General features: G+C 42.1%; 1 long non-coding RNA gene across 6 annotated transcripts in view; it reads left to right on the plus strand.

Annotated features, from left to right (window-relative positions):
• LOC137616336 (uncharacterized) overlaps positions 1-25254 on the plus strand; it is a 1379772-nt gene extending 1354518 nt beyond the window's left edge. For all 6 annotated transcript variants that reach the window (XR_011039402.1, XR_011039399.1, XR_011039400.1 and 3 more), the window contains 2 exons: positions 13076-13189; positions 25050-25254. This is a non-coding gene — a long non-coding RNA (uncharacterized lncRNA). The remainder of the gene's footprint in view (positions 1-13075; positions 13190-25049) is intronic.
• Positions 25255-26043: the final 789 nt, after the last annotated feature.

Here is a 26043-nt window from a genome sequence, read left to right on the forward strand (position 1 = left end):
CAGAACAAGAATATATAGAGATATGCCAACTTACCTTTCGGGTATGTCAACAAAATGGCCGCAGACCGCAACAACTCTTACAGCCCAATCTACCACTTGAAATGAAGAATGAGGTTGCAAGCTCCATATTATCATCAACATCTCTTTTTAACTCCATTAGAAGTGTGTTGAAGACATCCATGCCGAGGAATACTGTCTGCTGGCCATTATTGAAGATAAATTCAAAATAAATAGAAAAAAATCAAATTTGCAAAAAACCTATAAAAAGCAGAAATTAGCATTTGAGGGAAAATGGACCTCATGGCAATATATGGCATCTAAGCCAAAACCAATGTCATGCAAGTGGTAGACACACCATCCACCCACACTTTCCAACTATAAAGAACCAAACAAGTATTAACTCTGTTCGACAATTTATAATTATGTAATAACTTTGCTGTTTGATCACTTACCCCTATAAAGGTATGTAGGGTCGAGGTCGACCCCTGGGGGGGGGGGGGGGTAAGAAAACGGGGAAGGAGGGAAGTTTGACGAAAATCAGTCCTAAAGCAGACAATGGCATGTAGACTAGTCACCCCTTGCAGGTCGATCACTTCCATATTCGAGACAGCTGATGATTTATGGGGAAAAAACAGGTTTTGAAAATGCTGTAGGGGTCGCAAACGACCCATCATACCTTTCCAGGGTTAAGCGTTAATGCTTATATTATTGTAAACTTTCGGTGATTAATTTTGTGATTTTTGGTTGAATTGTAATAGTTTCACAGAGGTTAATGCATGTTGTCAGGGTATTTGCTTAATTACCCTTTAAGTATATACCCAATATTACTGGGTAAGTTTGTCCATAAGTACTTAAAATGTCGAGCCTTATACAAGTCCCCTTAGGTCATGGGCTTCTAACTCGATTATTTGTTGGGTTTGACTCTTAAATCAGGTTTGCTACTTATATTTAGAATGATTGACTTAATAAACTTGGGTTCCTATAATCAAGATCTTTCACCAATAAGATAAATATCTTAGTTTATTTTAATTTTAAGTTCCTCTTATGATCATTAATTTAGCAATATCTGTAACACTTGCCAACAAAATGTCGGAGACCGAAAGAGGAAGGTCAATAACAGATCCTACGTTAAGGGTCAAATAACCCAGGATATGAAGGCTTTAGAATCTGTTGGTGATGGAGATCTAACATTCCACTTGCTAGATCAGTATATTGAGTCGATAACAGAGAAATTGAACTAGATAGAAAATCTCAATTCGTCCATTTGTGAAGACATGTCCAAATTGGAAATTAATGATGTATTGTCTTCTGCTAGAACTTGCCATTTAAATATTAGTCTGAGATTATCTGCCATTAAAGAAAAAAGGGATGAGTTGGATCCTAAAAGTACTCGGGTCCAAAGTTCGAATCCTGTAGGCAAGATTGTTAAATTACTATTGCCCCCTATTCAACTCCAACTTTTACTAATAATCTTGAAAACCTTTTTGCTTAATACAATTTAAAAAAAGAAAAGTTTTTGTAATGCTTTGGCTGGCATGCCCAATCTTTCTGGAGCACAAAAACTTATCTACTTAAAAGGTTACATGTCTCGTGAGGCTCTTGGTGTGATTGAAAATATTCTTATTAGGGATGATAGTTACTAGAGAGCTTTATATTTGTTAGATACTACTTTTTTGGATAATGACTTGAATACAGATAAGATGTTGAATTGTATACTTTGTGCACCTGAAATCACCCAGTTAGATAAAGTACTCTTTAAGTTAATTAGCAACAAAGTCCAAGATTTAAAGGGTGTGGGAATAGACTCGACTACAAATAATTTTGGCGGACTTATTCTACTTGGTAAGATAGTTAATAATAAATTACCTCGTAATTTCCTTATTGAACTGTTAAGGGAAATAAACACTAACTACCCTAATTTCAATCAGTTGGTTAATAAATATCAGAGCATTATAATGAAGTTAAAGATAGGTTTAAAGGCCCAAGGAGTTAAACCCAAAACTCATAATAATACTTTGAATAATAAGTTTTAAATTCATAAATCTAATGATACTAGTAAGGTTGTCAAAACCAAATCGTCTGAAGATTGTAAGAGGATCCAAAATTACAAATGCAAATTTTGCTAAACTGCTGGATATTCATCATTGGATATTCATCAAAATGTTCCAATTATAGTAGTTTAGAAGCTAGGAAAGCTAAGGCTTCTGCTATAGGATTGTGTTTTAGATGTTTGAATGCCAATCATAAATCGACCGAGTGTCCAGGTTTAAAAGCAGCACTGCCTTACGAATGTTTTCTTTGTAACAAGGCTAAATATCGTTCAGCCATGTGTAATTTATACAAAAACTAAGTGGTTCTGAAAATAAAGTATTTAGTATGGCAAATGGTTAAGATATTTTAGTTCCAGTTATCTTTTTTATTCAGTAGTGTTAAGAAATTTGCTAGGTGTTACTTGTTAGATTCGGGCCCACAATTTAGTATAATTAATAAGGAATTTGTAGAAGGTAGAGTAGGTGAATGCCTTAGTCCGCCTGTGCCCCGATTAGTATCTTCCTTCGGTATGCCTATAGCTGCAAGGGATGGTTACAATTATGTTGCAGATTTGACCTTTCCCAATGGACATAGAACATGGTTTTTATTTTTTTACCACGTTAGGGTTCAGTTTAACTGTTAAAGTACCTAAAGAGATATTTGACCAGCAAGAAGCTTTAGTATCGTAGAACCAGTAGAAAGGAGAGTACCGGGACATATTTAATCCCCATCGACCCGTTATCAAGAAGGAAGAGTTATCTATCACAAAATTAAGTATTGTTTAATTGTCCTCAGAACTCAGGTCGGAAAAGCTCCTTCGCTTAATGAAGCTGCATTTCCAGGCATTGACCTATAGAACAATCTGTCATCTTTATTGATCTATTTTAGAACTAACGATTGTTATCCTTGCTGACATAAGGAAGGCTTTCCTTCAAATTAAACTCTCTCTATTTGAGGACAGGAACAGATTTTGTTTTGAAGAAAAATTAATAGTAGATATATCCCCTATAGGTATAATACCATAATATTTGGTTTTGCGAATTCCCCTTTCATATAGAATTATACTGTTCAGCACCATCAGATGGTGAACTCCCATATTGAGGTATCCACTTAAATCAAATAAATTGTGGATAATTTGATATTTACATCCAACTATGTTAATGAGCTTTGTGTTACTGTTGATAACGTAGTTGTGATCTCTGGAGGTTTACCATTAAAGGAATGGTCTTTTAATGATGTGTTCTTTGTCCCCTAAAAGAGGAAGAAAAATTTCTTTCTCCAGAGGTTAGTGTGTTAGGGTATTTGTATTATAAGGAAGAGGATTCTCTGTAACTTGAGAATGCCTCTCTTAACTGCAATGCCTCAACAAAAAGGCATATTTTGTCGTCTTTGGCCTCTGTATTTGACCCACTTAGAATATTTGCCCCAGTGTTGTTGAAAGGGAAACTTGTAATAAGAGAGATGCCAAAAAATTGAGTAGGATCAAGATATTGAACACTTAGCTCAATGGCGTAGAGGTGGGTAGTGTCCCCTGTAAAAAGAGGTCATTCAACGTAGACCTTCCTGTCAAATTAAACATATTTGCCGCTGCTTCTAAGAAAGCATATGGGTGCGCCATTTTATGTTGTTCAGGAGCAGAATTTCACACACTTGTTCTCTAAGGTTAAAGTCTCTCGTATAAAACAGAGAACTCTTCCTACTTTAAAGTGATTGAAGACAATATTTGACAAGGGTTACATTTCTGGCTGTCAACTCAGTTCCATTGTATAATTTTTCGATAGCCAAGTAGTTTTAAGTTGTATTCTTCGAAGGAAACCTCCTTAAAAATAACCTTTCATAAATAATAGGATTAAGAAAGTCAGCCAGCTGATGGATGAACTAAAACGTAAACATGGTCAGGTATCTTCTTCCTACATTCCTTCCCTCCATAATCAAGCTGACTTTTTGACTAAGCCTTGTATGGCTGAGGTATTTTTGGATAGGTTAAATTTGTGGACTCCAGGTCCTCGATGGATATTGTCACTCCCTCAGGATTGGCCTTAGGGCCAGTTAGGTTGTATTCCCTGTGATGTTAAATGTGAGTTGGTGTCACCAGTGCTTGGTCTAGCTAAGGCTGCACCTCTGGTTGAGATAAGTAAATTTTCTAGCAATGGTAAGTTTTTTGGTGTTACAGTAAATGTTTTTACTGACCTTTTTAAATTTAAGAAATCTAATGCTGACCCTGCTGAGGCAACTATTAATTATTTAGTAGGTTTAATGCAAGCTGAAGCTTTTCCCGTGGAATTAAGTTACTTGGAGGATCCTAGATGCACAACAGATGAGCCTCAGTCAGTTAATCAACGAAATTTGTTCTTGGATAAGCATAGGATTGTCAGATCTAAGGGTCGTAGAGTCAAAAATGTCTTATCTGAAATATCATGTGGCAAATCCCATTCTCATGTCTAAACACCACCATTTGACTAAATTATTGATTTACTTTGCTCATTGCAAAACTATGCATATGGGTCTGCAGGCCACTCTTCCTTAGAATACATGGGTGCTGGATATTGAAAGTCATCAAGTTGTGCTTAATGTACTTAAGGATTGTGTAAGAGGTACAACGACTTCTATTTGTGTTCGATCTATCGGAATCCAGACATGGATGGCTCCATCTATTTGTGTTCGATCTATCGGAATCCAGACATGGATAGTTCCATCTATTTGTATTAGATCTACCGGAATCCATGCACGGATGATTCTATCTTCGACTGACTCCTTACCATTATGGCTAAGAGATAAGATGATGATAGAAAGGCCTCTTTTGTTTTTGTTGGAAATTTCAATGATCATCATTGCCAGTGGTTAAATTCAGTTTCTCCTACTGATTGCCATGGCTTAAAACCCTTGGACTACTCTTCTGAATTAGGCTGTGAGTAAATCATAAGTGAAGCTACTCACAGATCTGGTAATTGCTTGGACCTCGTATACACACACTCCCCTGGCATTATAACAAGTAAGGTTGGTTCTCCAGGTAGGATATCTGATCATGCCGTGATTTCATTAGTAGTGAAGACTGACCATTCAGTCTGTCCCTGATATATCATACTACTGTAAGATTTATATAAAATCTGGTAAGTATATTTTAATGACATTTAAAGTGATCGTTTGGCCTTGAATTGGTCACATTTGTACAAGTGTTGATCCTGTTGTTCCTTTGAATGAGAATCTAATAGACATAATTGATAGGCGTATTCTTTCTTGTGTGGTAAGGTACAATGTGAAAGACAAACAAGGGTTCAATGATGATTGTAGACGTGCTTATTTGGAGAAGCAGGAGCCTTATCATTTTTTTGAAGGGTAACTATACTCGGTTTAAAGCTATTGCTCAGAGTTTATTCTTCAACTGAAAAGGAATGCAATTTAACCATAAAAGGAACCCTTTCTGGTATATCACAGGAACTTAAGTGGTGTTCTACCCTTAAATCTACACTCTTTGGTGTAGATGAAACAGTTCCTCTTTTACTTAAACTAGAGGGTGCTGTCACTCTACAAAGGAAAAGTCAACCCTTTTGGCTGATGTGTTTGACAGTAAGCAGAGTAATGAGAAACTTTACCTTCCGCATTCCTGTTTTCCTGAGGTTAAACTAACTAGTTTAGCTTTTCGATCTCGTGGAATTAAAGCTCTCTTGATGGACCTTGATGCATATTGAGTTGTAGACCCAAATGGTATTTATCCTTTGTTTTTTTATTAAGTGCAGATTTATTAGCTCCAAAATTCTGTTTTGAGCAAGTTAGCAAGAGGAGGAGCTTTTAGCACTTGTTGGAGAATTGGTAATGTTCCTCCACTAAGTATATGTTTGCGATAGCTTAATTCCAACTGATTACCGCCCAATTTTGTAACTCCCGTATTTAACGTATTATTCCAAAGTCTCTAACATTTTTTGGCAAAATGTCCAAATAGGTTTGCTGAAGGTAATAGTCTGTTTGGCTTTTGTTAAGGCCTTTGGAGCATGTGATGCCCTTCTTACAATCTCCAATGCTGTGCAGAAATCCGTAGATTGTGGCCAGGAAGTTCATATGCGGTATGAAGTTGAATCTTAATAAAACTCAAAGTATGATTTTAAGTAGGTCAAGGATAGTTGCTTCTTAACATCCGGATCTTCAAGTCTGTATGCTATTTTAAAATTTTAGTTGTAATTCTTGACAGCAAAATTACTTTTGAGAAACGCATTAGGTCTGTGTCCTTTTTAGTTGCACAAAAAAATTGGCCTATTGATGAAGTTATAAGATTTTCGATGATAAATCTGTGCTGAGGAAATTTTTTAATCCTTTCATTCTACCTTGTTTCGAGTGCTCCTGTTCTGTTTGGTCTTCAGCTACTGATTTTCATCTTAATTTGTTGGACAGGAACTTACTGTCTCTTTAAATTTTTCATGCCTGATCTAGATGTTAATCTCTGGTACCATCGTTCAATTAGTTCGTAATTTGTTACATAAGATTTTTCATTATTCTGTTTATCCTTTACATTCAGATCTTCCCGGACAACACCATCCTGTTTGTAATGGTATGTATGCAGTTAATTGTAATAGTCAGGCCTTCTCCAACATGAGACTTGAAACCACGCATTATTCTAGAAGCTTATTCCAGCCATGAGCAAGTTGTGGAATTATGTTCCTAATTTGGTAGTTGAATCGGTAGGTAGTAACTAATAGGCACCACCCACCCAAGATACTACTGATAGAGAGTTATTGAGTCCTTTGAGTGGCCAGACAGTACTAAATTGGATCCTTCTCTCTGGTTACGGCTCATTTTCCTTTTGCTTACACATACACCAAATAGTCTGGCCTATTCTTTACAGATTCTCCTCTGTCCTTGTACACCTGTCAACACGGGATTACCAAACGATTCTTCCCCTCAAGGGGTTAACTACCGCACTGTAATTGTTCAGTAAATACTTTCCTCTTGGTAAGGGTAGAAGAGACTTAGCAATGGTAAGCAGCTCTTCTAGGAGGACACTCCAAAATCAAACCATTGTTCTCTAGTCTTGAAGTGCCATAGCCTCTGTACCATGTTCTTCCACTCTCTTGGGTTAGTTCTCTTGCTTGAAGGTGCACGCGGGCACACTTTTCTATTTTACTTTAATTTCTCTTTTGTTATTGTTTTTATAGTTTATATGGGATATATTTATTTTAATGTTACTATTCCTAAAATATTTTATTTTTCAGTGTTTCCTTTCCTCACTGGGCTATCTTCCCCTTTTGGGGCTCCTGGGCTTATGGCACCCTGCTTTTCCAACTAGGGTTGTAGCTTAGCAAATAATAATAATAATAATAATAATAATAATAACAACTTAAATAGTTTAAACTTGCAGCAAGTTTTTCCATGTTAGGCTTATAGCATCCTGCATTTCCAACTAGAGGTTGTGGCTTAGTTACTAATAATATGAATAATAATAATAATAATAATAATAATAATAATAACGCACATCTTTTTGTACCTCTATTGCCCTCTCAACATGCGAATGTTGAATATTGCATTTTTGGCACCTTTCCATTCTGTAAATCCATGCTACTTTTCTGTAACTTTTGGTTTTATTTTACTTTTTTTATTCTATTCTATTTGATATTATCTTTATGCTCATTAAGCTGATGGCCCTGTGTAAACTGCACTTTACGCCATTGGGTTTCTTGGGGAGAGCAGTGAAAATGGATCTGTAAATCTCATTTGGAATGTATCCTGTGTTATGGTATCAAGACAACTGCCCCATAGGATAATTGCCCCCCTTTTAATAGAAAATCAGAAATAAGGTATTGGAAATACTGTAGATAAAAACTACCAAAACCAATGTTTTATTATTGCTAATACTTGTGTACATATGCGAGTTGTAAAAATAATGAAAAAAAAAATTAATGAATCTAAAAAGTAACATTATATACTTGAGTGTACATATTTGATTGAAAAAAAAAAGCAAAAAAAAAAAAAAAAAAAAAAAAAAAAGAATTAACATTGTAAATTGTGGGCGATATATTTCAAAATGTCCGACACATCGCGGTTCTGAAAGTCTTGCAATATTTGCTATTCGGATGCTGGAACATTGGTAACATGTCAGTTTAGGAGATACAGCACTGGCTGCCCAGCAAACATTTGATGGATGGTCACGCTGGTTAGTGCTTGTTCCCTCTTCAACACTTCAAGAAACTTCCAGATATTTGTGGAAAGGCAAGTTTTTACTATATAACCTGAACATGTGGAAAATTAGCCTGGCACATCAACAGACCAAGAAAAAGGAACATTCCAAGCAAGTTGTGGCTGGTATGAAAACTTGAACTGGCATCTATAGTGTTCTGCAACATGGTGAGCCTGCAAGCTCTGATGTCAGGGCACCAGAAGCATTCATACCCAAATTTACAAGCTTCATAGATTCGGAGTTTTAAATCTCTCGGCAAATATTCAACTAGACGAGACTATCTGTTCTGGAAGGAGGTGCCAAGGAGGACCTTAATTATTACAGAAAAGGCGGCTTTTTCTGGTCACAAGACCATTAAAGAAAGTCTAACCCTGTTGTTCATAGCTAATGTCAGCAGGGATAGTGAAATCAAACCTCTAAGAGTGTATCCAAATGAGAATCCACGAACTTTTAAAAAAGGTACTACATGCGGAAGGAGTAATTAAGTGTCATGTGGAAGTCAAACAACAAGGCTTGGGTGACTTGCATTTTTGTTTGTGGAATGGGTCAATGAGGGTCTTGTTCCCAAGGGAAAAAGTACCTCGTGGACAATCGCCTCCCACTTTAAACCATGTTGCATATGAACAATGCTCCTGTCTATCCTCCAGGTATTGAAGACAACCTAATGGTAGAGCTCAAATTTATCAAAAGTTCCTGCCATCCAACACCACTCCAAGTCTCCAACCTATGGGTCAGGAGGTTATCTGTTACTGTACCTTACATTTCATTAAAAAACTATGCACAACTGTACGTGAAATGAAAGCTTATTAATGCAGGTATCGGGTTTTTATGCCGTGATAGTAGGTTGTAAGTATTTACGTACTTACATTTTCATGTATTGGGGACGTAAGTCACTTTTTAAGGTCAAATATCGTGTCATGTCTGGTCTCTGGTAACAAATCAACGACATTAAGTGGGGTATTACTGTAACGAGTACAATATTTGGTATGTGACTACCTCCATCTCCCTTTAAAACAGAAGGGGATAGGGTATGGGACTGTTATTTTGAAGTCTTCTTGTGATATACAGTACTACTACTATCTCGTTGTATACTATATAGGAAATCAAAGGTTCCTTTTAGAACTTTCTTTGAGCAAAGCCATCCTTTATCATAGGGTCCTGCTAACCTTGAAATCCTACATGCCAGGCTGTACTGGAAATATTCATGCATACTTCTTCCCATGGATGCACACAAATGGAATTCTGGTACTTCAGGTGGATAAATTACTTCATGTTCTCGGACATAAACTACCACTTGGGAGTTTTCATATAAAAGACAAAAGTTTTGTACTCGTATAGGGACAAATCACAAGTTTTTATGATACCAGGTTTTGCTGAAGTTATACTTGTTAGACTTCCAAATTTGAACTGTTTATAGTAAAACAAAGTTATCCTAAGTTTTGTGATTTCTCGAATGTTACCACTAAGTCACTGGCTCTGATTTGTCTCATTGATTCAGGAAGAGGCACATTAGGATCCCCAGTTTAGTAAATTTCCTGGACAAATCAGAAGTGGATTCCTTGTGGTTTTAGAGTAGTGGGAGAGTAGTGGGACATTCTCAAAGTACCTACCCATGACTGTTCTAGTATTATAAAGAGCTCTGGAGATGGGAAGAATAATTGCTTTGTATTGGCAGATTTTTTTCTCCTGTCCAGACCTGCACACAAGGATCCCGTTTAGAAAATTTCCTGGACCAATCAGACATCAGGATTCCTTGTGGTTTTAAAGAAGTTCGGTCAGTCTCAAATTACTTACCTTGGGGTTTTCCCATTCCAGTATTTATTTTATAATAAGCTCTGCAGATGGGAAGAAGAATTCCTTTGTATTGCCAGATATATTTTTTCTGTCTAGACCTGTTGGTGAAGTTTCTATTTTAAGAGATGCATACCATTCTCTCTCTCTCTCTCTCCCCCCCTTGTTGCCTTCTCTCTCCCCCCCCTCTCTCTGTTGCCAAAAAATCTCCCCCCCCCTCTTGTTGCAAATCTCTCTCTCTCTCTCTCTCTCTCTCTCTCTCTCTCTCTCTCTCTCTCTCTCTCTCTCTCTGAAGATTTTGCAAAGGTTATGTATTCACCTTTTTATTTATAAGCAACTTGGCACATAAACTACAGAACTGATTTTGACCAAATGTGGTAGCCATGTTGGGTATGACCCAAGGATGAATCTGTAACATTTTGGATAAAGTTTATCGAAGTACAAGTACACAGCAGCACTTTGAAATGAAAATGACCGCAATGTTAAGTAAATGACAAATATTTAGTTAATTTTTCGTTTGTGAAAATTATGCAAAAACCACTAGACCAATTTCAACAAGAATTTGGTGATTTTAGGTATGACCCAAGGAAAAATTCATTAGATTTTGAAGAAAATAAATCTTGGTACAAGTACACATTGGAGTTATGAGCAAAATAAGATTGCTTGGCATGGCGAAGGCATGCTCTCTACAGAGTGGCCCTCTAGTTTTTGATGCAGTGAGATGAAACGGCAACTTTGCTTCCTCATCCTACTATTTAGAGATGAGGTACCTCACTGTTCAGGGTCTGGTCAGTCACAAACTCTCCCTTTGGCTTCTGTTGTGCTTTGTTTCTTCATAGCACTGGTATGCCTTTATCAAGAGTTCAGAGAAATTCTAAGTAGTCTAGAGTGATCATTTTGTCATCTTGCATATTGGGTTCCCATGGAACTGGAACCATTTTGTGCAGTACTGTGTAGCCTAAATTCGGTCAGCCATTCACAGATTTGGAATTATCCATTTCCACTGAGGTGTGGGAGGCTATTTAGCACCCATGTGCAACAGGGTGGAAAACCATTGTTGCAAAGTTGAGCCTGTACAGCTTGAAAGAAAAAGTTGGGATATAGATATAGTAGAAAGCCAAAAAAAAACTGCAGCTAAGGGCTAAAAATATGTTGGACACCCTTTAATATAATATTTACAGTTCACCACTGATGGCACTACCCTCTTATAGAATTTTGCAGGTTTTACCATTGGCATATCCTCATTACGTCAATCGCAGATATTCTGCCGTAACGGTACTAGTCCTGTGAATAAGATATACCATCACCTTGATAGTGTATGGAAGAATTAGAGCTTCTACCTTACTATGCTTCAACAAGGTCATGGTACCTCTGTACAGATTCTTCTCCCTAGTGTTGACCAACAAGTAGATAATCTGCACCCTACCCATCAACTTCAATTCTTCAAGCAGTCACTCCAGTCTTAGCTAGCTAGGAGTCCTGGATGCCATTTGTTCAGCACATGGTCTTTTAAATTGCACCTAAACCCTCCACCATTCAGGCAAAACCACTAGTTTAGGTGTCAACACAGACATTCTTTCTATTTAAAGAACCCCAATGGCCTAAACTCATTTTGGATAGAAAACCTTACCCAAGGTTCTTGGTTGGACTTTGATCGGTAAAGCAGAGGGAACAGGCACTTGTTCTCTTTTTAAGTTTTATTCCTCGTAGTTATTGACAGATCTACAGTAATAGGTTCATGTTGGTTTGGCTGATATAGAATAGCTTTGACAGAAAATGTCTTGAGAACTGCAGCTTATGATGTGTACTCTTAACAAAATGGGGTGGCCTACAGGTTTATGGTTAATTTCTGATTATGATAATGGCTACCTAAAAACCTTCATTTCAGAGAAGAGGTAGTTTTCCTAAATTGATTCGATGTGGTGAACCCAAACTATTGACAAATGATCTTATCAGTCTCCTATATCTGTCATGGTAAGTTGTACCCATTTAAGCATCTTGTATGGCTAGCGCTCTACAAGGGATGCAGTATAAGCATTACTTGAAAGGTGTATGCAGCATCCTCAAGTCTCCTAGCTGCACTCATTTTTTAAATCTCTTATTATACCTCTGTTCTCTGCTTTTTTCCATCCTCTTTACCTTCAACTTCATAATCAACTTGGGGGTTTTCCTTCAGGTGTACTTGGGCATTGAATGACTCCCTACACCCCATTGCAAGCCTATGTAGGCTTTATCTACAGAGCAGAAACAAACTGAACAATATCTAGATTTTTGGATGGTTTTTGATGATTGATTGATTGATTGATTTAAAGTTTTCAGGCATCCTCTTGTTATGATTGGTACAGTAAAGTATTGCTAAATTTGACCTCTTCATGTAACTAAACAGAAACCTTGTTATACTTCATCATGGTGAATTCAATAAATAAATATATAAGCAATTCAAATTTATCAAAAATAAGTTTGTCGGCCTTATGAAGTTGGTGTGTACTGATTCTGAAGTATAATTAAGCTAGTTACACAGATGAGCCTTCTGAAGCTCCTTTATTCTTAAATTCTAGTTATGACCAAGAAAGTAGAGGTCCATGATCATATATAGACTTTCAAGATTTCGAACTTTATTTTTTTTTTATTCCAAACCTATGGAGCAGTTTTAGATAATTTTGTCCATGCTAAATTAATTTGACTACCTCAAAGGCTTACATGGTTATCGTTTGATTTTAAAATTGTGTGCTGCAGTAGTTGGACTGAGAACATTTGGTTTGTTTTAATAGAGTAATTTTATCTTTATAACCACCATCATTTAGGCGACTTGTATAATTGATACTAATATATGTACCTTGGCTATTTTGTTGTTAATAATTGGCCAACTCTTAATGCCAGAATAAGTTGAAGCTATTTCTCTGTACATTTTATCATAGATTGAAAGGGAGCTCAGGCCATTTTTTTTTATGAACACTAACCTGTTTTGAAAATTTTGAATCTATTTCAGCCCAAATAACCTTCTTGAAAGCTAATTTGTAATTATTGAAATCAGTTTGGAGTAAAGGAAAAGGAAATTCACATCTAAGCCCATGGTCTCTTTTCCAGATTGTCTTTATTGAGGAAGGATCTTTTCAATGTGGGGACTGGCTTCAGTTTTACTACAAGAACAAGATTAATTCTCATTGCTCATGACGGTAGAAAGCTCCAATAAGAAGAATGGTAGGTGCACTAGATTTATCATTTAGACTAGTAACAAAGTTACAGATGTATGGCATCAATAACATACAATAAATAAGATATTGGAGGTGCTCTGTTTCAAGGTAATCTGTTTAGCTTTGAGTAATATTAGTTAATTAGTAATTATTATGAGAATACAAATCTAGTTTTTGTGAATAAATCTTTGGTAAAAAAAAAAAAAAAAGGCGACAATTGTTCAAATATTTCTCTATTAAAGTTGGGATGTTTTTTCAACTGTTTGCACTGAAGTTAGTGCTGATAAAATTCTATTAAAGTAGAAAACACTTGGATCCTAAAAGAAGATTCAAGGAAAGTACTATCTGTACTTACCCAGGGTAATATATCTCTTCTCCTCCACCCCTATCAAGGATATCCCCGTGTCCCGACCCTTGCATCGATCACTTTAAAAATTTTTGGGATGGTCCCCTTTTGCCAGGTCTAAAGGGAATCTGAAAAGGCTGGACAGTGACTGGGGACTGCTTGCTTTGCCATGGAAGGTGCTGTAGCTGATATGTCGACATATGAAGCATGGCTGTTCCTTCCTTTAAGGAGTTGGCAAGACAGATGCACGTGTGGATAGTTTGCCAAACTGTCCAGCTTTATAACAGCCAGTTAGGTTTTAGCCATAATAATAGTTGTAAAGCTGCTCAGTTGCATAGAGCCAGGCCATATGTTTGAGTACAGTAATGCCTTTAATCGCATGTGGCTAAACAAAGTTCCTGGTGGTTTGTTTTTCAGTAAAGATCAAAACTATTTCTCACTGGCTGAAAATCCCATGGTGTCCCAATCTACAGACTCCTCTCATGAGGCCCAAGCAGCAAGCTGCCCTGAGGTGTCACTGTCCGCTTCATCAAGGACCAAGCTGCCCTGTGGGGTCTCGCTCCTCGTCATCAAGGACCAAGCTGCCCTGTGGGGTCTCGCTCCTCGTCATCAAGGACCAAGCTTCCCTGTGGTGTTCCGATCATTTTGAAGCTTCTCATTGAAGATTAAGAAAAGTTTTATCTTAATCTGTTTAAAATTCTCATTCAGGGATAAGCAGCCAAGTGGTGTCCCACTACGTAGAGCTTTTTCATCGAGGCAGATCCAGCCAAGTTGTAACAATTTACCAAGTCTTCTCATCGATAGGCAAGCTATCAAGTAGTGTACTAGTCTGTCAAGTCTTCTTTTCAAGGTGCAAGTAGCAAAGTGGTGTCTCAAACATAATGTACAAGTAGCCAAGTGCCTACACAAAGTAAAAGCAGGCAAGTGGTGTCTACCCCCACCCTCGACTAACCTTCTCGTCAGTTGGTGTCCCAACCATTTGATTCATTCTTACCAAGGTGCAAAGAAGCCAAGTGGGGTCCCAATCTTTACAGCCTTCTCATCAATGGGCAAGCAGTTGAGTGGTGATACAATCTGCAAGGAGCTAAGTGGTGTTTTAAATCTTCAGATTCTCTTCAAACTACAATTAGTTAAGGTGTCTCAATCTGCCAATCCTTATACATAGAGGTGCAAGCAAACAAGTGTGGTCATAATGTGCTGAATCTTTTCATCAAGCATAAGCAACCCCAGTAGTGTACTAGTTTCACCAGGAGCAAGCTGCCCTGTGGGGTGTCGGTCCTTCACATCAAGGATGATGTTACCCTGTGGTGTCTGTCCTCTTCAATAAGGAGCAAGCTATCCTCAGGTGTTAGTAGTTGTTCAAAACTTTATTGAAATTCAAATAATTAACCAAGTAACGTCCAAATCGACCAAGCCTCCACATACAGGTGCAAGCAACTAGGTGAAGCCCCCTCATAGAGGTTGAAGAGATAAGGTGCAGTCCCAATATTATGAGCCTTCTCATAAGTATAGCAAGCAGCCAAGTGATGGACCAATCTGCCAAAATGCCTTTAGAGGCACTAGCACCATAAGTGGTGCCAATCTGCATTCTTCCGAGGTGCAAGCATCCAAAATAGTATCTAAATCTGTGGAGCCATTTCAATAATACTCAAGTGGCGACCCACAATATGTTGAGGCTTCTTCTGGAGGTGCATCTAGCCAAGCACCGTCTCAGATTGTCAAATCATTCTGTCGAGGAACAAGTATTCCGATCTATAAAGCCATCTCATTGAAGGACAAGTTACCAAGTAGTGTACCAGTCTGTCAATCTTTGAGGTGCCAAGTGGTGTTTCGATTATTTTGAGCCTTCGCATAAAGTGCAAGTAGCCATCTGTCCTAATCGACCAACCTTCTTATTGAGCGCTAGCAGTCAATTGGTCTTGCAACCATTCCAGCCTTCTCATTGAGGTGTAAGCAGTTTATTGGGGACCTAATCTGTAAAGGCATCTTATTGAGAGGAGCAAGGAGCAGTGGTGACAATCTGCTAAGTAGCAAGCAATGTTTGTATCTACAGATGTCTCTTCAAAATCCAAGTACAGTAGTTTAAGGGTTGTCATAATCTGTCAAACCACCTCATCAAGGAACAACCAGCCCAGCAGTGTTCTAGTCTTCCACATCAAGGAGCAAGGTGGTGAACATTCTCATAAGTAGCAAGCTGTCCTCTGGTGTCCCATGTCACCAAGTCTTCTTGAACTCCAAGTACCATCCCAATCTTATGAGACTACTTATAGGGGAAGGTAGCCAAGTGGTTTCCCAATAATTTGAGCTTTGTAGAGATGCAAGCAGCCAAGTGATGACACATTCTGCCAAGCCTTCTTATTGCACGCAAGTATTGTTAAAAATATCTGAAGCCTCGTAATTGAAGTGCCTATAAGTAGCTAAGTGGTGTCTCAATCTGTCATGCCTCCTAACAAAGCTATCTCAGCAAGGGTGCCCTGTATCAGCGAAGCCGCTAAATAGAGGCGAAAGCACCCAGGTCCTGCCTAAGCTGCTGCATTCTCAAGAAGCTAGCAAATAATTGATGGCCCGATCTGCCAAAACTTATCATTGAGTTACACTAGAGATCAATAGTCCTAATGTGCCAGACCTTCTTATAGGTGAAAGCAGTCTATTCTGTCAAGTCTTTTCATCGCAGCACAAGCAGACAAGTGGTGTCCCAAGATGTCAAGACTTCAGGAGGAAGTAGCTTAATTGGGTTTTAATCTCCTGAGCCTTCTCATCAGGTCACAATTAACCCCTTGGTATGCCAATCTTCCAAGCCTTCTTATTGAAGGACCAGCAGCCAAAACCTTCTCATTTAGGTTCAGCGCAAGCAAATGTGGCCCAATACACCAAGATTTCTCGAAGCAGTGCAAGCAGCCAAGTTATCCCAAACTACCGAGCCTTCTCATCAGGTGACAATCGCCCATTGGTGTCCCAATCTGTCAATCATTTTCAACAAGACTCTAGCAGCAAAATGGTGTCTCAATCTTTTGAGCCTTCTCATAGGTTCAAGCATAAAGTGGGTGACCCAATCTGCTGAAATTTCTCATTGCAATGCAAGCAGCAAAGTTATCCCAATCTACCGTGCCTTCTCATCAAGGGACAATCGCCCATTGCAGTCCTATTTTGTCAAGCATTTTCATTAATACTCTATCAGCAAACTGGTGCCCCAAATCTGTCTAGCCTTCTCATTGAGGTTCAAGCAACTAAGTGGTGTTCAGTTTTCGCTCTCTTTTTGTTGCGGTATACCCACCTGAGTAGCGATCCACTGACGAATCCAATCTTCCAAGCCTGCTAGATCAGCTAAGATTCAATCTGCTGCCCCTTTTCATTGAGGGACAAGCAACCAAATGGTGTATCTTTGAAGCCTTCTCATTGAGGAGGTTCAAGCAACAGGTGGTGTTCCAATATGCTGACACTTCAGGATGGAACTCCTAAGCTATCCCAATCTTTTGAGGCTTTTCATTAGGGTACAATCAACTCATTGGTGTCGCAATCTTCCAAGCATTCTTATTCAACACAAGTTGGCCAAGAGGCATTACCCTACCAAGCCTTCTCATCGAGGCATAAGCAGCCGAATGTTATTCAAATCTGCTGGACATCACTGAAGTGCAAGCAGCCAAGTGTTGTTCCATTCTGTTTAGCCTTCTCACCATGTCACAAGGTGTCTCAATCTGCTGACATTTCCAATTGCAGCACAAGTAATAAAGTTTTCTCAGTCTAATGAGCCTTCTTGTCAGGGGACAATTGACCCATTGGTGTACCATTCTGCATTCTGTTGAACATTTTCATTGAGGTTCGAGCAACCAAGGCTCTTCTCATTGAAGTGTAACTAGCAGAGTAGTGATCTACTGTTTAACCCCAATCTCCTGATCTCCTAAAGCAGCCAAGTTTTAGTCTCCTGGGATTTTTCATTTAGATGCAGCTTTTAAGTGGTGTTCTAATCTGCAGTCCTCTCATTGAGGTGTAACCATGAGGTGTAACCAACAAGGTGGTAATATATTGTTGAGCTGGTCCAAGCAACCAAGATCAAGCATTGATCAAGCAGCCAGGTGGTAATCCCAACGTGCAGAGCATTTTCATCAAGATGCATGCAGCAAAGTAGTTTCCTAAATGGTAAGCCTTTTCATCAAGGAGCAAACCATCTGTCGAGCAACCCAAGTGGTCCCAACTTCCTGAGCACATATTCAAGCGGCCAGGTGATTTTCCAAAGTGAAGGTGGTCTCATCAAGGTGCATGCAACCAAGTTGAACCTATCAGCAAAGCCTCCTCATAGAGGTGAAAGCATCCAGGTCCAACCTCAACCTGCTGAACATTCTCATAAAGAAGCAGGTAGCTAAGTGATGGCCCCCGCAGCCAAACCTTCTCATAATTTGCAAGAGCCCAATAGTGTCCATATGTGCCAAAATTTCAGAGGTGAAAGCAGTCCCATTTTGCTGTCTTAACATTGAAGTGAAAGCAGTCAAGTAATTTTCTGATCTGTTGAGACTTCAGGAGGAAGCAGCAAAGCTGTTCCAATATCACGAACCTTATCATCAGGGGACAACTAACCCATTGGTTGCAATCGTCCAGGCCTTCTTATTAAACAAAAGCAGCCAAGGCAATGGCTGGGCCTTGTCATTGATGTGCAAGCAGCCGAGTGTCATACCATTCTGTGCAGCCTTCTAATCAAGGCACAAGCAGCTAATTGGTGTCCCAGTCTGCCTTGTCTTCTCGTCAAGGTACAAGCAGCTAATAGTGTGCCAGTCTGCATAGCCTTCTCACAGCATAGGCAGCTAATTGGTGTCCCAATCTGCTTGGCCATCTTTAGATCATTGAGGGAAAAGCATCCAAATAGTGTTGCAATCTGTTGAGCCTTCTAATCGAGCCCAAGAATTCAAAAATGGCTCCAATCTGCTAAGCCAGCTCAAGCCGCCAAGTGGAATCCCAATCTTCTAAGCCTTCTTTTTAAGGTGTACCCAGCCAAGCAATGATCCACTCTGTTGAGCATGCCCAAACAGCTAAGAACACCACCATTTAGTTCAGTCAGTCAGTGTATAGTCATGTTTTTCAGACAATCCCTCACACCTAAGCAAATCAAAATAAAAAGATAGGTGGTTTGCATTTTAATCACCAATAGTTGTCAGCAACTTCAATAATCATACTTCAAGATAAGTATATTCATATTATAAACAATTTGGATTCCAATATGTAGAAAAATCACATTTTAAGTAATTTGAATTTTTCCTAACAGTACTTACCTCGAACTACTTTCTAAGGAGTATCTCGGATTTTCCTCCCAACCGACTAGAATTTTGTGTAGTTTCCCCTATCTCCGTTTTCCCTAGTGGGGTCGGTCTCGGTCGCCAGTAAGCTTATGATAACCATAATTTTGCACTCCTGTAAGACACTCGGGGAAGGCTGGGCGAGCAATAACCCGAAAGTAGTTAGAGGTAAGTACTGTTAGGAAAAATACAAATTACTTAAAATTTGTGATTTGTTCCAACACAGAGTACTTACCTCGAACTACTTTCTTAGGAGACTTATACTTTAGGTGGTGGGGGTGAACTTACAGGCCAGGAGACCTGATAGATACCATTAGATTGAACCTAGATAGGAGGCTAGGTTCTAGCTGACAACAAAAACAGGGTAGGAGACTCGGGGAGAACTATGCAAAAAACTTCTAATGCCTATGTAACAATGAAAAACATCCGAACATGGGCGTCTCCAACGATCAACTATGGGGCGGAGGAAAAGGAAAGGGAACAGGGGGAAGCCGGAAAGGGGGTAGTAAGGAGGAACTTGTCACTTGGAATTACTTCCCACGGGCTTCCCCGGGGCTTCAACCTTTAACCTGTTGGAGCGCGGCAATGACTGGGCCGATGGAGAAGGAGTCCAGACACTTCCTTATACAGTCTTTCAGGTAATGGACCATAAACGTAGACTGTCTGGACCACGTACCCGCTCCCAGAATCTGGCCCAATGCCATGTTCTTGTCGAAGGCCAAAGACGTGCTTAGACCTCTTGTCATGGGGGCGTGGTTTTCCCGGCACCGTAGCTCCGTCGCTGTCATAAGCCCTCTTTATGACTTGCCGCAGCCAGTAAGAGATGGTGTTCTTAGACACGGCCTTCTTTACCCGACCTGAGGAAACAAACAGGCTCTTGATCCCTGGCCGAAGCCTGGATGTCCTGTCAAGGTATTTTCCGACTGATCTGACCAGGCACAACGACAAGTCTTTGGGATTGTCTGAACGTGGGATTGCTAGGACCGAAAAACCCTCGAACTTGGGGTCCCAGGAAGCAGGATTTTGAGTCTTGCCTACAAAGTCCAGAAGAAACTTAAAACTTGGGTCTTTCCAACCCTTCGAGTGTGAGACCTCGTATGACAACACGTGGAGCTCACGGACTCATTTAGCGGAGGCCAATGCTAGGAGGAAGACCATTTTAAGGGTAAGGGTGGTTTAGATAGAACCTTAAGGACTCTGGCTACGTCCTATTGCGATACTCTAGAGGCGCGGGGAGAACATGACTGCTCAAAACTCCTTATGAGCATAGAGATTTGACGAGAGGCTCCTAGGTCGAGTCCCTTGAGGAGGAAGATTTGCCCCAGCGCGGCTCGAACTCCCTTGATAGCTGGGATAGACATCCCTAGGTCGTCCCTCAGGTGACCCAGGAAGTCTGCTACCTTGTGAGTAGATGCGTCGAACGGTCTCAGGTTCTGGGACCGGGGATCTCCTCAGATAACCAGTCATCCTCGCGGGAGTCTTTGACGAGAATCCTTCCTTCCTCAGCAGATACTCGATAACCTCCACGCGTGTAGGCGGAGGGACCGAGGGTTGTCGTGGAATTTTTTGAAGTGGGGCTGACGGAGAAGGTCTTCTCTGTCCGGCAACGGTCACGGCGGGAGGACCGATAACTCCTTTAGGTCAGTGAACCACTCTCTCTCCAGCCACCAGAGCGCTACCAAAGTCATCTGCAAGTAGTTTGACCGTCTGACTCTGTTGAGGACCTGTCTGAGGGTCCCGAAGGGTGTGAAGGCATACACGTCGAGTCTGTCCCACGGGTGCTGGAAGGCATCCTCGAATGCTGCTGCTGGGTCCGGTACTGGAGAACAGAACACGGGGAGCTGGGCGTCGAGCCTCGTGGCAAACAGTTCTATCACTGGCGACGCCTACTTGTGGAGGACTGTCTGGGCCACCTTCGGGTGTAGGGACCATTCTGACCCTACTACTTGACCTACCCTGCTGAGGCCGTCAGCTAAGACATTCTTCTTCCCTGGAATGAATCTGGCCGTTAACTCGATTTGCTCTTTCTTGGCCCATTCCAGGATCCTTGCTGTGAGGTCGCACAACTCCCTTGATTTTAGTCCTCCTTGTTTCATGTAGGCTATCACGGTGGCGTTGTTGTACATGAGCTCCACCGTGTTCCCTCGGAGATGATGAACGAACTTTATGCATGCTCTCTGGACCGCTAACAGCTCGAGTAAGTTTATGTTTAAGGCCCTCTCCTCCAGGAACCATTTCCCTCTTACTGTTTCTTCGAGGAGATGGGCTCCCCACCCCTCCTTCGACGAGTCTGTGAAGAGCGACATCTCTGGAGGGGTGGTCGCGAATGGCATCCCCTTCAAGGTGTTCGACCTGTCAGACCACCACTTCTGTGTCTCTTTTGTCTACGGTGACACGTCGACTGTCTTGAGCGGAGATTCTCCCGGGGACCAAAGTTCCTTCAGGTTCCACTGAACTGTTTTTAGTTTGAGTCTTCCCCGAGGGACCAACTTCTCCACCGATACCAGGTGGCCCACTAGTCTCTGCCAGTCCTTGGCTCTCCTTGGTATGTCCGATAGGGAAGGGTAGAGTACTTGATCTAACTTCTTGAGCCTCTCCGCAGAGGGGAATGCTTTCCCCAACTTGGAGTCTAGGACCATCCCCAGGTATGTCATCCTGGTGGAGGGGACTGACTGCGACTTTGCCATGTTGTTGGTGATCCCCAAGTCCCTGCAGAACTGTAACAGTTTCGCGCCTTGCTCCTTCAGTGCTGCCTCTGAGGATGAAAGAAGCAACCAGTCGCCTAAGTAGCGGATCAGGCGGAGCCCCTGCTCGTGAACACCCTCGTGAACACCTGCGGAGCTGTCGACAGGCCGAAGCATAGGGTCCTGAATTGCAGAGACTGGGAACCCCACTTCACTCTGAGGAACTTCCTGCTGGAGGGGTGGACAGGGATCTGAAAGTATGCATCCTTGAGGTCCAGGGACATCATGAAATCCCCTTCCCTCAAGGCTGCCAGCACTGACTTCGGTGTGTCCATCTTGAAGTCCGTCTTGCTTATGAACTTGTTGAGGGCTGAGAGGTTGGTGACCAGCCTCCAAGCCCCTGTTGCCTCCTCCACGAGGAAGAGTCTGCTGTAGAACCCTGGGGACGAGTCCTTGACTAGTTCTAGAGCTCCTTTGCTCAGCATGGCTGACACCTCCTCTTGTAGTGCTGCCTTCTTCAAAGGGTCCTTGGGTGCCAGCCATTCTGCACATTGATCGGGGATCAGAGGGGGTGGCTCCATAGGAAGGACACACTGTATCCTTCTCTCAGGACTGCCATGGAACACAGATCCACCCCATTGTCCCGCCATGCTTGCCAAAAATATTTGAGGCAGCCCCTTATCTGAAGCTTCGGCAGAAGTGGGAGGCCTCTCTCCCTACCTCCTCCTGGAGGCGGGGCTAGAACAGCCTCTCCTTGAGCCAGAGTAACCCGGTCTAAAAGAGGCCTGAGGCGTAGTACTTCCCCTACAGGAGGGCTGCGACACTTGACGCCAGGATGAAGAAGGGGAGTCTCTTCTAGTATGTGCTGTAGAAGGGTGGGGGCCGTCCGTCGCAACCCTTCTACGAGTGGGACGTCTTACTGGAGGGGGTCTGGGATCCCCTGTCTCCTTGAGCTTCCGGACCCTCTCCGTAGCCTCTTCCACTGCCTCCAGGGGGAAACAGAGTCACCCCACACCGGCAGTTTCCTTAGACACTTTGCCTCTCGTTCGGGGAGCTTACGGACCAACCTGTTGAGGACCGTGTCTCTCCTCTGCAAGATCCAGTTCGCCGTCTGTTTGAGGGACTGGAGCGGATCAGTTCTTGGAGCAGAGTCTGGTTTTCGGGTACCGTCAGGTCGTGGGATAGCTGTAAGTCCACCAAGGTGCATGCCCACCACTCTCACCACGATGTCACGTTCACGATATCCTGTGCCGTATTTTCCATCATGCAAGCCTTGGCTGGCGAAAAGCACACTGGGGCAGAGGAGGTCCTGTCTTCTGAGCTGCCCTGGTTGAGGGTGGATATCACCGCTTCTACTGCGCGGGGTTCCGAGTGCCGTCCCTCAGGAATGTAAAATCTTTTCTGGGTCCTTAGCCCTGGCAGTAGCTTGAAGGACCCTTGGGCTCTGAGTGAATTTACCTGTCCTGCAACGTACCTGTCTACGTGCTCCATCCCCAACTTTACGTCCGGAGCTAAGGGGAGGGTCGGAAATGGCTTCTGTTGGACGGGGTTATCCACCTTCCCAACCCTGAGAGCCAAGCTTGCTCTCTCGTCGACGGCTTGGGATCATCTAGCCGGTGATGGGTGTCTAATTAGGGCCAGGACTTTCCTATAGGACGACATCTCGTCCGCTGAACATTCTCAGACGTCCATCAAGCCTTCCACCACCTGGTCCTCCGTGTCGCATCGACGAGCACGGATGGATCCATGTGGGAGGCTATGTTCTCTTTCCGGCCGATCCAATGGCGCGGATATTCCCGTCATGGGTGTATCCGCCGAGCCGGAGGTAGCTTCGTCATGGGTCTACCTCCTCTCGGGGAGATCCGTGGGGCATGGGGCCCACGGTGAACTACCGATTGTCCAGGGCGCTTTGTCAGAGCTGCCGTGGCACCGGACTGAAACAGCGGCCCCCTCCGCTGGGCGGTTGGAGCCGGTGACTTGGCAGTTAATGGCATGGTGAAGCTGACATGCGTCGGAGGCTTCGGCTGATGGGCAGATCGAGCGGATGACACACGTGGCAAGGGCCCAGGGACGGCTCCAGAGGCCAATGCGGCAGACGGAGCGGCGGAGGCCCTGATCGACTCGCTATGGGGGAAAGCCACTAGCGCCCACTCGTCTCCGGATGAGCGCCTCTTCTTGCTCTTCCTCTTGGAGGTCTTGGATCGTTTCCTGGAAGGGCCTGAACGGGAGCGAGACTTCCTCCTACGAGACCTCTTCCGTTTCCTTCTCGCCTCCCAGGGGTAGGAATCCCCTGAAGACGACGAGTCGGACGATGATGATGTAGGATTTTGGTGGTGTTCCACCGGCGTGAAGGGCTGCATGAAGTCAGGCGGGAGCGATGCGAACCAACCAACCAACTCCTCTTCTTGGCACATCAGTGATCTGAAGGGCGTCCTAGGAGCCGTTCAGACGATGGAATCGGGGTCTGACGAACCTGTAGGCTGCCTCTCTTTGTCTACTTCTCCCCCGGCCACTTAAGTACCTGAAATGCACTGCCACGATGCAAGGGAAGGAGCTGATCCAGCCTTCGCCCACATTGAGTCTTCGGTCGAGACGGGTCCTGTGAGCACCTGAACCTCTTCTCCCGAACACACTCCCAGCCACCCAGCAGGCCCCCCACACGCTTGCGAAACAACAACAGCCCCCACATCAGTTACATTGGACTCATGGGCCGCGGCAATGGGCCGTTTCCCCGCAATGGACTTATCTCCTCCCCTACTCTGGGTAGGGGAAGGTGACGGGGAACCTCTCTGACGGAACGGCCGGCAACGCGGCGCCAGCTTTCAAAGGGGACCTCTTTGGAGCCTTCTTCTTCTTGGTGGCGTACAAGGCCCACTGGATCTCTGGCCAGGACGCGCACTCTGGACACGTGGAAGACGGGGAGCAAACACTACCCCTGCACGAGGAGCACAACGAATGTAGGTCACCTCTAGCTTCGACAGCCACGCACCACAAGACTTGCCAGCCTTTAGGGCCGGGGCAACGGCGTTGAGATTCCATAAGGAAACACCAAGCAACACAAGAACAATGGGAAAGGAGGTGAATGAAAGGGTAAAAGGGAATGGGTATAACACGTGGTAACACAAAGGGTCGGATGGGATGTGAGAGAGCGGCGAGATGTGAACTATGCCGCGACCAGAAGCTTACTGGCGACCGAGACCTAGCTTCTTGCTCTTGCACGCTGACCTGGGTCGCCTCAGGGCGAGTATCCATCTGCCACAGAGGGACCCCACTAGGGAAAACGGAGATAGGGGAAACTACACAAAATTCTAGTCGGTTGGGAGGAGAATCCCAGATACTCATAAGAAAGTAGTTCGGGGTACGTACTCCCTGTTGGAACAAATGAAAGGTACATGGTTAACTTGAAGAATAAGTCATGGATCCAACTCCTCTACCCCCATAAATACTGGGAAAAAAAAGTAAAGATTACATAACTATTTTGTAATTGTTAGATAATTCTTATGCTGAATTAAAAATTTGAAATAATTTTCATTCTCATTCTGGTATTTTCAGATTTGATGGACTGAACATTTAAGTTTATAATGGGAGTAGCAGAGGCTGTTTTATCTAACCAACCAACCAGTTATGGACCATTATCACAACAAATTTTGGGACCAGGATTTTTTTACAGCTTACTGTATATCTTTTATTATATGGCTTCTAGATTATGCTGTACTTCATAAAATAGTAAAAATATATATAATTAAAATATATATAATTAATTTTTATCCTTTATGAAGAAGACTCCATAATTAAAGGGAAATCTTGAGAGGGGAATTTCACTAGTAGCAAGATAATTTGTTGTGCCCATAAAGAATAAATAGTGTGGGAGAATGGAGGGTACTCTGAAGTATGATTAATGAGTTGGGAATTTATTCATACAGACATTGCTTTTTACTACCAATAATTCTTACCATTCAGGAGAGAGAATGAAATCTTCCAAGAGGAAGTAGAAAACATATATCCTGTATGACTACTGTAGCTTTCCAGAAGAGCCAGATGCATTAGGGATGATGAGAAAGGCTAAAAATGGCCAAAGAGAGGCTGGGTTTTCCAGGTTGAATTTGAAAATTCATGAGTATGACAAATTGTATAAACATAGGCTATCCCCTGTGAGACAGTGTTATTTATTGTGGGGAGAAATCACACCAATATATAAAAGGTCAGGGAAGACTAGTTGCCAGAAAATTGCAGAACAAAAAGGCCAATAGCTGGAATGAGAAATTTTTATACTTAGCTTTAGCAGAAAGTTCAGCCAAGAGGCCTTTGGTAGAGTTTGACAGTCACAAGTCCCCAAATATGGTTAATATGATTTTGAAGTCTCTTGAATTAATAATTATTATTCCTTGCTAAGCTACAACCCTAATTGGAAAAGCAGGATGCTTTAAGCCCCAGGGGCTCCAACAGGAAAAATAGCTCAAAGAAAAATAAAATATCTTAAGAATAGCAACAATTATAATAAATATCTTTATAAGATAGAATAGTGTCCCTGAGTATACCCCTCGAG

Source organism: Palaemon carinicauda, chromosome 22, assembly GCF_036898095.1.
Source record: "Palaemon carinicauda isolate YSFRI2023 chromosome 22, ASM3689809v2, whole genome shotgun sequence".
In the NCBI taxonomy this organism is placed as follows: domain Eukaryota; kingdom Metazoa; phylum Arthropoda; class Malacostraca; order Decapoda; family Palaemonidae; genus Palaemon; species Palaemon carinicauda.